Raw genomic sequence first — 11,153 nt, 5'->3', positions numbered from 1 at the left:
AACGTCGCAATAAAGACAGCATGTACATCTGTGTGTGTCCTCTTCCTTTCATTGATGATTATATACACATATATATAGATATATATATATTATATATAAATATATATATATATATATATATTATATATATATAATCTGTGTGAAATAAATGGAAAGGAATGGAATATATACACATACATGTATACTTAAACTAACTTGGTACTAGACTTAATATATAATATGTAGTACTATATAGCTACACTTCTTTGTCAAACAAATAATGGAACAAATGTTGCCTACAAAATGCCATCCTTACCTACCAACTAAGCAAATACCAGTTTCACTGGTGATGTGTTTATCGTTTACACTTAAGCATTTCTAAACCCACGCGTGAGGTAAGGATGCACCTACATCACTGGAAAAAAAAAAAAAAAAACCGTATGAAGGTAGTGCCGTCACTGTAGGCATTACTTAGCTGCAACGTCTTTCGTTCCCTTTACAGTACCTACTACCTCCTTTCATATTTCCTTTCTTCCATCTTACTTTCCACCCTCTCCTAACAATTAATTCTTAGTGCAATTGCGAGGTTTTCCTCCTGTTAAACCTTTCAAACTTTTACTGTCAATTTCTGTTTAGCGCTGAATGACCTCATAGGTCCCAGTGCTTGGCCTTTGGCCTAAATTCTATATTCAATTCGACCCGATCCCTCTAACAACCAATGTGGGGTAGTACTCATAAAATCTCCGGCAGATTTCAGTTCTTCAAAAGACTAACTCTGACAAATAGTCTGCATGTTTAAAAAGCATAATAAAACGCAAAAACCTATGATAGAACATAAAGATACTCAAAATTAAAAACATTATACAAAAATAATGTTATACAAAAATAATGCGTGGGGTCGCTTGCCAATTTTCATGGAACACTTTCTGAAGACAACACCTCTCAGCAAGTTGATGATTTTCATTGACAGACGGCATTCCAAATGAAAGGTTTCTCTTTAAACCAGCAGTAAATGACATCAGCAGTAAATCGTTCGGAATCAAAAGCAATATTCACGTGGACAGTTTTGCTATAGACAACACATTGCCAAGCACAAATCATGCCGAACGTATCATCAATAACTATATAGTGAAAAAGACACATGGCTCTCATTAGTAGGTTTCCAGTTTTCCATAGTTTCCATAGAAAGGACCATGTCAGTGATACAGTATTTCATAAAAAGAAAAAAAAAATGTAGAGTACAGAAACGCGAAGAGACTGCCTTAAGTTTTTTTTTTTCATTCTTTCTTTTTCGTAGAACAGAGAAAAAGGCCATCGTGACTGATAAGTGATGTGAACAAAGTATTAGCCATACAGCAATTGTTTTTACTCTTATAAGTTTGAGTCCTAAGCGCCTTAGATGTTCTTAGAATAAAAAAAAAGGATACCCATCGCCATGCGAGAGCACATTGGGGTAGATTGTAAAGAATTTTATTGCACCAAGAATCTTAGTATCAGTATTAGCGTTATTACATTCGTAAACATTTACGTCAATGGAAAAACTAAATGTTTTATCATAAGATGAAATGAGTATTCATAAAGAGTGGAGTTATAATAAGGGAGTGGACGTGCTATACAAACAGCATGAAAACGTTTTTGTGGCCAAATTACAAGAAATCACAGGCAAATGATGACAGCCAATCACTTTTCAATTCAGTCAGACTGAAATGCATAAAATATATATGATATATAAGAAATAATATGCAATGTACAGGATGCAGGTTATGGCGTTACGGCAGTGGTGTTTGACATAGGAGTTTCTAATCTATGCATCTGGAGAGTTTCTAATTAATCCTTTTGAAAAATAGATATCTTTCCAAAATCCAAAAACAGATATAGGAGTTTTGTGTTACCTGATGTCCCTCACTAAATAAAACTACATCGGCAGTGAAAAAGAGTGTATTCGTGCGAGAAATGTCAATCTATTGATCCTGCAACCGACATTCAAAATGTGGTGGAAGGAAAGCTTGATGTTCCCGAAGTTTGGAGAAACTTTTCGTTTGATGTTACCCATTATCATCAAATCCCTTATTTGTCAATTATAGATTGTGGCCCTGGGAGAAATGCCATTTGGAGAGAGCTGAATAGTAAGAGAGCGGAGTTCATTGCAAACATACTTGATGAAGTGTTTTTGGAGATGGGTCCTGTGCAAGGAGTATTAAATGGATAATGCGCTGGCTTTTTGTTCTGAAGTTATTGGATGGCACTATTCAGGGCAGCATACAGACAAAATGGTAATGGAATTATAGAAAGACGCCATCGCACTATTAAGAGGATAGCTTGAAGCGGCAACTCGCCAGTATATTGTACAAAGTGACTCCACTATGAAACGGTGCCGGAGTTGGCTGTTTCTTTATGCGAAGACGACCTGTTTCTGAATACAGACTCGGGAAAAAGACCCGTGGAACTATCAACAGTAAAGAGAGGTGAACTGGTGAAGAGGTATGGGAATTTGAGAGTGTAAGTGAGAATGGAGAGGAAGTAGAGGATGCCTAATGTCCAACTGAAGATGAACCTCTTGTGCCGGGAGAGCAAATCTGCAGAATAGCCGATACCTACCCACGGAAGGTTAGGCGTCCTCTGTAATGGATGGATGATTTTGAGACTTGTTTAATTGGGTGATGAAATTTGTCTTTTTTTTTTTTTTTTTTTTTTAAGTAATTGGTTCATTCTGTTTTATTTCTTCGGTAACTTCAACTGCCATAGTCTAGCTCCCCGCGGAATAGTTATATAGATCTACCATTTCTGATTTTGGGGCGTGTGATAGATTTTAAAATTATTTGCAGCTACTTCTTTCTGGGTATTCTCTAGACCTTGTGTATAGTTAACGCCTTTATCGGGAGAGTGTATCTGTCGGTATTTGGGATTCTATTCGTCAGAGACTAGTTAGTTGTGGTATTGTATCGGCTTCTCTAATTAGAGTAGGTGTGAAGTTAGTTGTGTGGCCGCTCCAACAACGTAGTAGGGTAAGAGATTACAGAGGTTTTAAGATACAGTAATGGCGGTATTGTAGTGAATTTGGCCATGGTTCTTCCCGGATGTTATTGGAGGTGATGGCCTAACCCTTAGACTAAGCTAGCAAACCCCAAGTGAAGGCCGTAAGAAAATGGTTACAATTTTTTAAAATCTACTAATATTTATTCTGCTATTTACATTTCCCCAATGATAAAACTCTTTAATTATGGTAAATGATCGGGCCGCAACACACTTCGTCATTCCACCGGGCCGCGACCACTTCCAGAATAAGCGCTTGAATGCCCCGCCATCAGCATCAGGCAAATTTGTGGCACTGCTCTAAACAACGCACCGTCACTTCTATGGGTAATTCTTGTTAGGAATTTATTCCCAAAATATTAGATTGAAGAATGGGATTTAGTGTTAAGTAAAAGCATGTGTTATGATTAATAACAAGTAATTCCTTTTTATATGTAAGTAAATGGACTTAACTGTCTAAATTAGACCTGCATGTCCATATGTAATTATCATTAAATAGTAATAATGGGTGGTTAAGGATGTATAAATATGCATTTGTTAATCCTTATAAATAAACACATTGTTTAAATATACGTATTGCTTTGTTCGGTACTTAATAATATGAGCTTCGATTCGTTATGCGGTTAACGAATCGAAGCTCATATTAAAACTATGAAATTAAGAATGCATGCTTTTATTTATATTTACCAAATAATCATTATTTTTGTAAAGATAACCACTAACTAAACACGATGTAAAAATATAAAATAAATCATTTAGATATCCAGATTGCTTGAAATTATATATTTATCGTTAAATTCCTACTTAAATTTATAACAATAAAGTTAATATATATAAGAAATATGTATGTGAGTTCTGCATAACAATAGCGGCTGATTACAAGAAATAATGATATCCAATTAGTCATTAATTTCAGTTACTGTTATCTCTTTTTGACAGAATGTTATCAATGCTTATCACTTCACTCTCTGTTTCATTAAATTTGTATGGCTCTGTTTGTATTGTAAAGTGTGGCCTTTCTTACCCTAGTATATGCATGTATGTGTATTTGAATAGAATATTACGGCTATCATCTACAATTTCTCACATTCATGTACTCTAAATTGGAAATTTGTGGGTGGCAGAGCGTATTTTTCACTAGTTTTTACATATTAAAGTGACGTTTATTAAGAATAAGCATTTCATCAATTAATGATTATCAAAGAATTCTATGCACTATTCTCCGTAACTGTAGGTAACTACTTTTTTATAATCTCATGCGCCCCTTTTCTATAGAATGTAAGAAATCAAATTATTTATATCACGTTAATTCATTTGATATCAAATGAATTAACGGCAACTACGAACTGCTTCACAAATTGCAGTTGAAATTCACCAGACAAGCCCTCATTATACATATGACTAATATTTAGGCCTAAACGAACAAAAATGTATTGGACCAATCTGATTCCTTTTTGAATGAGTTCTTTCCCGAAGCGGAGGAGTTTCTTATACACCAACACCACCTGTAACTAGGAGTGTCCCGACTCCCGATCCAACTGACGTAGTACTGACTATATGCTCTAGCCTCTAGGTTAAGCCCAGTCGTAAAAGGTCAATGTTGCTAAGTATGCAAATTTAAGTTATTTCTTATTTATGAATATTACGAATTATTAAATAGTATATTTCAATTAGTACAAATATTGCTTCATTTTATTATGAATAGAAATATATTTAACAATAATCAATTATTTTGTCTTATCCAATAATGGATGTAGTCCAATATATACATAAGTCTAAAATAAAGAGGTCAAACCAGATTGCTTGCAGGAATGTGATCAGACTAGAGACGCTAAAGATGACGTATACAATAAGTATGTAAGCTAAGATAACATGCCGTCACCTGTAGTCATTCAATTGTTTATAAACATTAGTCCAAGCTCCCTGCTTGAGACAACTACCCCGACCTATTATTCAAACGGCCTACGTGATCTGTAGCGTGTCTATTTATTGTGTGTTGTATGAAACTATGTCATTGTATGTATGTCCATATGTTCGAACTACTGTCTGCTCCTTCATAACTTGTAACAGAGATGGTAGACAGCAGAAGAGAGTTAGCTATCGTCATTAGAAGACCTGTACCTCTTTACCTAAGCTTTATCATGTAGAGGAATAGGATTAGCCATCATCATTGGCAGAAGCGATCAAGCTATCGTTATTAGAAGACTTGTACAATCATACCTGAATCTTCACCATGTAAAACTTCAGAAGAAATTATATCTATTTTTATACTTAGTGTTTTCTACAAGAACCTCACCGAAACCAGGTGAGTTTAAACACATCGTCGTAAAAAAGATAATACCGACTTCGTAAGTGATTCTACACAAAACCCCAGACACTCCATTGAAGATGGAAGTGCAATACCAACCGACTTAGCGTATAGATTATCGCTAGTCTAACATTACCATCTAGGGCGCCTTATCATACAAGGCACAAGCCCTCCCTAATATTTGGTGGCCAGCGTACCAGAAGAACTCTACAACGTCTACGAAGAAAAAACCACCGAATAATAAATCATGTATCATAAGAAGTCAACGACGACGGAAGCAGCAGATTCTTCAAGCAACATAGTATCAGTGAGCGACTTCAGAAAACAACAAGAAACTCTTTAACGACGACGAAAGCAAGAGATTCTTCAAGCAACTTAGTATCATCATTAGTGAATAACTTCAAGAAACAAACCGACGTGTCTTTTTCCTACGACAACGGAAGCTTCGTCTCTCATTAGAATCATTCAAGAAAACATCGTTAGTGAGCGTTTCCGGCACTGCAAGAAACAACCGAACGCGTCTGCAGCATCGGATTTTTTAAGGGCTCGAATCATCGAAACAACGCGCACGGGGAAACTGAAGCCAAACCAGGTCGTCCGCTAAATAGAGAAGGAGGACCAAGGCCGTGTGTCGTTATCGGAACACCGTGACTTCCCACAAAAGCAAGCTAAGTACAATTTTTATTCATTGTTAATGCCATGGATAAAAAGTTTGTACAGCGGACTCTTTTGAATTCCGAAATATCGCGAATTCATGTGGGTTAAGTCTGGTCTAAATGGCTCTCTCTATCCCCTCCCCTGTATTTGGATGTCGTCTGATTACTTTGCCCTTGTGACAAGTATAATTTCACTTGCAGGCTGATTAATGGAACCTGGTTACAGTATCCTGCAGTACGAGAGTTTCACATCGCAACTTCAAAAATCGTTCGTCGCAGCGGACGACTACAGTCAAGTAACAACCGCCTACAATGTGAAAGGAATTTCATGGACTTCTTCGACCGACACCGTATCTCGTCGTTAATCTCGTTTTAATGCGGAATGCTCCAGCGACTGTCGGAATTCGACTACAAAAAGGGACATACTTCCGACAATTACGACCCGAAGGATATTCAACCCAACTAGCTTTGCTGGCGAAGGACTCGTGCTGGGGATGTTTTTTTTATTCATCGCGAACGTAATCGTGTAGCTTAGGATGCAGAGAATAAGTATGAGCGCAAAAATAGAACGTTGGACCCGCCCAGGCAAATTTTCCCCTTGTTTTAACCATTGAAAAAGGCCGTTTCAATTGGCTATAGGTGGTTGTCTGGAACTGTGTAATGGACGAAAAGTTGTTCGAAAGCTAGTTACAAGTGAAGTAGTATAACCTCGGTCATGTCATCCTATTATATATGAAGTGTCATGTATCCTATAACTTTGGTTTTTCCAAAGTTATATATGTATCCTATATATAATTGATCATAAATAACAGAGTCGAAATATATCTTTGCGTGTACGCAATAGGAATCTCTTATATAAATGATCATAAATAACAGAATCTAAATATATTTTTGCGTGTACGCAAATAGGAATCTATTTAAAGTGCACATATATTAATCATAATTATATGAATCCATATACATATGTATAACAAATCAGGTAGCCTATAATCAATCTGTTACCTTTTATCATACCAATATCTGCAGTTATTTATGAGTTAATATATTGATTAATGAATCAGATATATAACATTTAGCATAAAATCAACGAATCAATCAGCAATTAAACATTAATAATTTTATCAATTCCATATATGAACTTTTTTATCAGTTACAAATTAAAAAGGATTTTTATCATGTTAATCTTCATTCTATGCAATTATCAGAGTACATTAGTATTTTCTGTAGCATATGTATCTTAATGAGATGAAGTGAAAAACTGTATCATTATATATCATGTGGATCACTATTATTTACCAATATCATTGTTTATATTTTATTACTTGAATCAATTCCATGTACACAATGAATTTTGTTATTTACTATATATATATTATATTCACATAGTGTCTGTATCACACTCCTATAAGTCAAATGCAAGTCAAGTTTGAGTAATATTCAGTAGTTGGTTTTGGTAGCTGACCGAGCTAATGTAAGTGTTTACATAATAAAAATATGGAATGTTAGTCCATATATATAAAAAGTCTAAAACTAAAGAGGTCAACCAGATTGCTTGCAGGAATGTGATCAGACTAGAGACGCTAAAGATGACGTATACAATAAGTATGTAAGCTAAGATAACATGCCGTCACCTGTAGTCATTCAATTGTTTATAACATTAGTCCAAGCTCCCTGCTTGAGACAACTACCCCGACCTATTATTCAAACGGCCTACGTGATCTGTAGCGTGTCTCATTTGATTGTGTGTTCGTATGAAACCTATGTCATTGTATGTATGTTCATATGTTCGAACTACTGTCTGCTCCTTCATAACTTGTAACAGAGATGGTAGACAGCAGAAGAGAGTTAGCTATCGTCATTAGAAGACCTGTACCTCTTTACCTAAGCTTTATCATGTAGAGGGAATAGGATTAGCCATCATCATTGGCAGAAGCGATCAAGCTATCGTTATTAGAAGACTTGTACAATCATACCTGATCTTCACCATGTAAAACTTCAGAAGAAATTAATCTATTTTTATACTTAGTGTCTACAAGAACCTCACCGAACCATGAGTTTAACACATCGTCGTAAAGATAATACCGACTTCGTAAGTGATCTACAAAAACCCCAGACACTCCATTGAAGATGGAAGTGCAATACCAACCGACTTAGCGTATAGATTATCGCTAGTCTAACATTACCTCATAGGGCGCCTTATCATACAAGGCACAAGCCCTAATAAATGTTGCTAAGTATGCAAATTTAAGTTATTTCTTATTTATGAATATTACGAATTATTAAATAGTTATATATTTTCAATTAGTACAAATATGCTTCATTTATTATGAATAGAAACTATATTTAACAATAATCAATTATTTTGTCTTATCCAATAATGGATGTATAACGTCATTACTTGAACGGTAGTTTAAGAATCGCATAACTAATTTATACTGTATTGAACTGGTATCTTAAATTACTGATTGTCCGACAGTACAGCATAAATATCCATCACTATATATATATATATATATATATATATATATATATATATATATATATGACTGGTAAAAATGTTCTGTTACAACAGAATTCCATCTAATAAAAGGAGCCCATCCAAAACACCAAAATATAGAGAGAAAAGTACTATATTTCAGAGGACTGCTGTCTCCCTCTTCGTCAGTAGATGAAAATGAAAAAAGTTTACAGAAAAGGTGGTATTTATACCAAGAGGTCCATCCACAGGCAAGCCAATTTAGGCCATCCCCACTGATAATTTTCCTTTAATCTTCTTAAGCGTTGGCTGAATGAAAATCTTGTCGATCGTATCTGAAACCCATACTCCTTTTGAGATGTTCATTACCTGCCTCTCTTTTATTAAGGTCGATTCCATCATTTGACTCTTGTACCGGCAGATGCTGCTATAAGTAATACGTGACAAATTCCAGTTTATTCTATGGCTATGTTGTATTAATCTCTGGGGAAGGGATTTACCTGTAAATCTGATGTAAGATTGGTCAGTCCTGGCATGGTATTTGATAAACCCCAGAGTCCTTGGGAGATGTCTTTTGTTGGACGTTAATCAAGGATTTGGCTAAGGTGTTTGGTAAGTAAATTGCAAAAAGGTTAGATTTTCCGACTAGAGTCACCTTCTTAATTGTGTCCAGGTGTGGAATTTTTATTTTATTGTTGGGTGTATCTCTGGTCTTGTCTTTAGGGGGTCGGTAGAAAATTACGTTTGCTTTGTGAATTGCTTTCTCAATTATATGGTCAGGATACTTTAGGGACGAAAGTTGCTTACGTATTAGTTCAAATACTTTTTCCAGGAGATCTGGACCAGAGATACACCCAACAATAAAATAAAAATTCCACACCTGGACACGATTAAGAAGGTGACTCAGACCCTCGGAAAATCTAACCTTTTTGCATATACTTACCCAAACACCTTAGCCAAATCCCTGATTAACATCCAACAAAAGACATCTCCCAAGGACTCTGGGGTTTATCAAATACCATGCCAGGACTGTAACCAATCTTTCATCAGATTTACAGGTAAATCACTTCCCCAGAGATTAATACAACACAAATGGTCAGTTAGGTATGGACAACAGAACTTAGCTATTTTCAACCATATAAATGAACGTAACCATAGAACAAACTGGAATTTGTCACATACAATTTATAGCAGCAACTGCCGGTACAAGAGTCAAATGATGGAATCGGCCTTAATAAAAGAGAGGCAGGTAATGAACATCTCAAAAGGAGCATGGGTTTCAGTTACAATCGACAAGATTTTCATTCAACCAACGCTTAAGAAGATTAAAGGATGATTATCAGGGGGGTGACCTAAATTGGCTTGCCTGTGGATGGACCTCTTGGTATAAATACCACCTTTTCTGTAAACTTTTCTCATTCATCTACCTGAAGAGTGAGACAGCAGTCTTTGAAATATGGTACTTTTCTCTCTATAATTTGTGTTTTTATGGGCTCCTTTTATTAGATATATCATATATATATATATATATATATATATATATATATATATATATATATACATATATATGAGAGTGTGTGTGTGTGTATATATATAAATTGTGTATATTTATGTGTGTAAATAAATTCTTCTGTTAAAACACAGATACGTCTCAAGTAGAAAAGGCACATTAAAACATTCTGGTTTAAAGCCAAGGACTATATTTCGGTGGACTAACTTCCACACTTATCAAGTAGTGAATGACAGAAGGAGCTATATTGGCGAAAATATATAGTGGGAGAAACGCCCTTAGTTGATGCCTGGGGTCACTGCTAAGCCGACGTTGGTCCTGTTGATTGTCTTAATCCGCTTCATCTTTACCTTAAGGTATATATTGCCTATATGGTCAGAGTCCCAGGCTCCATTAGAAAGATTGCTCCTATTATCTTGTTGTTTTTTTCAGTGAAGATTATACCATCTGACATTTGTATTGACAGCTGCTCTTGTATAAAATTCGGGGTGAGTTCCAATCCATGGTATGGTTCGTGTCATTTATACAATGGAAAATTGCCGAACTATGTTGTCCATATCTACCTGATCATTTATGTTGAAACAGAACCAATGCCATCCTAGTAGTGACCCTAAGCATAACCTAAGGGCATATCCTCCCACTATATATTTTTGCCAATGTAACTCCTTCTGTCATTCATTACTTGATAAGGGTGGAAGTTAATCCACCGAAACATAGTCCTTAGCTTTTAAACGAGAGTTTTTTAATGGGCCTTTTATACTTGATATTATATATATATATATATATATATATATATATATAATATATATATGTGTGTGTGTGTGTGTGTGTGTGTGTTGTGTGTGTGTGTGTGTGTGTGTGTGTGTGCAGCAACTTTATTGTGTAGAAAATTTTAATAAATTAACCAAGGAAAAAGTTCAGTGACAGTGAGAGAACTTCAGTAACTTAATTTTTCACAGTTGTCTCCCCATGAGAAAGTTGCAACTACGACAAGAGGCCGCCCTTTGCCCGATATTCAAATATCTCAGCCAGGAATAATTAATAACGAGGCGTATATTCGTAGCTTTAATTCTGAATGGTACCAACGAAAAAGATGGGTGTGTGGCTGTAAAGTGAGAAATGCATTGTTTTGCTTCCCATGTTTGCTGTTTGTAAGTGCTGTAAAGTGGACAAAAGACGACTTTAGAAGTA

Source organism: Macrobrachium nipponense, chromosome 2 (genome assembly GCF_015104395.2).
Source record: "Macrobrachium nipponense isolate FS-2020 chromosome 2, ASM1510439v2, whole genome shotgun sequence".
Taxonomy (NCBI): domain Eukaryota; kingdom Metazoa; phylum Arthropoda; class Malacostraca; order Decapoda; family Palaemonidae; genus Macrobrachium; species Macrobrachium nipponense.
This window is presented reverse-complemented; position numbering follows the sequence as displayed.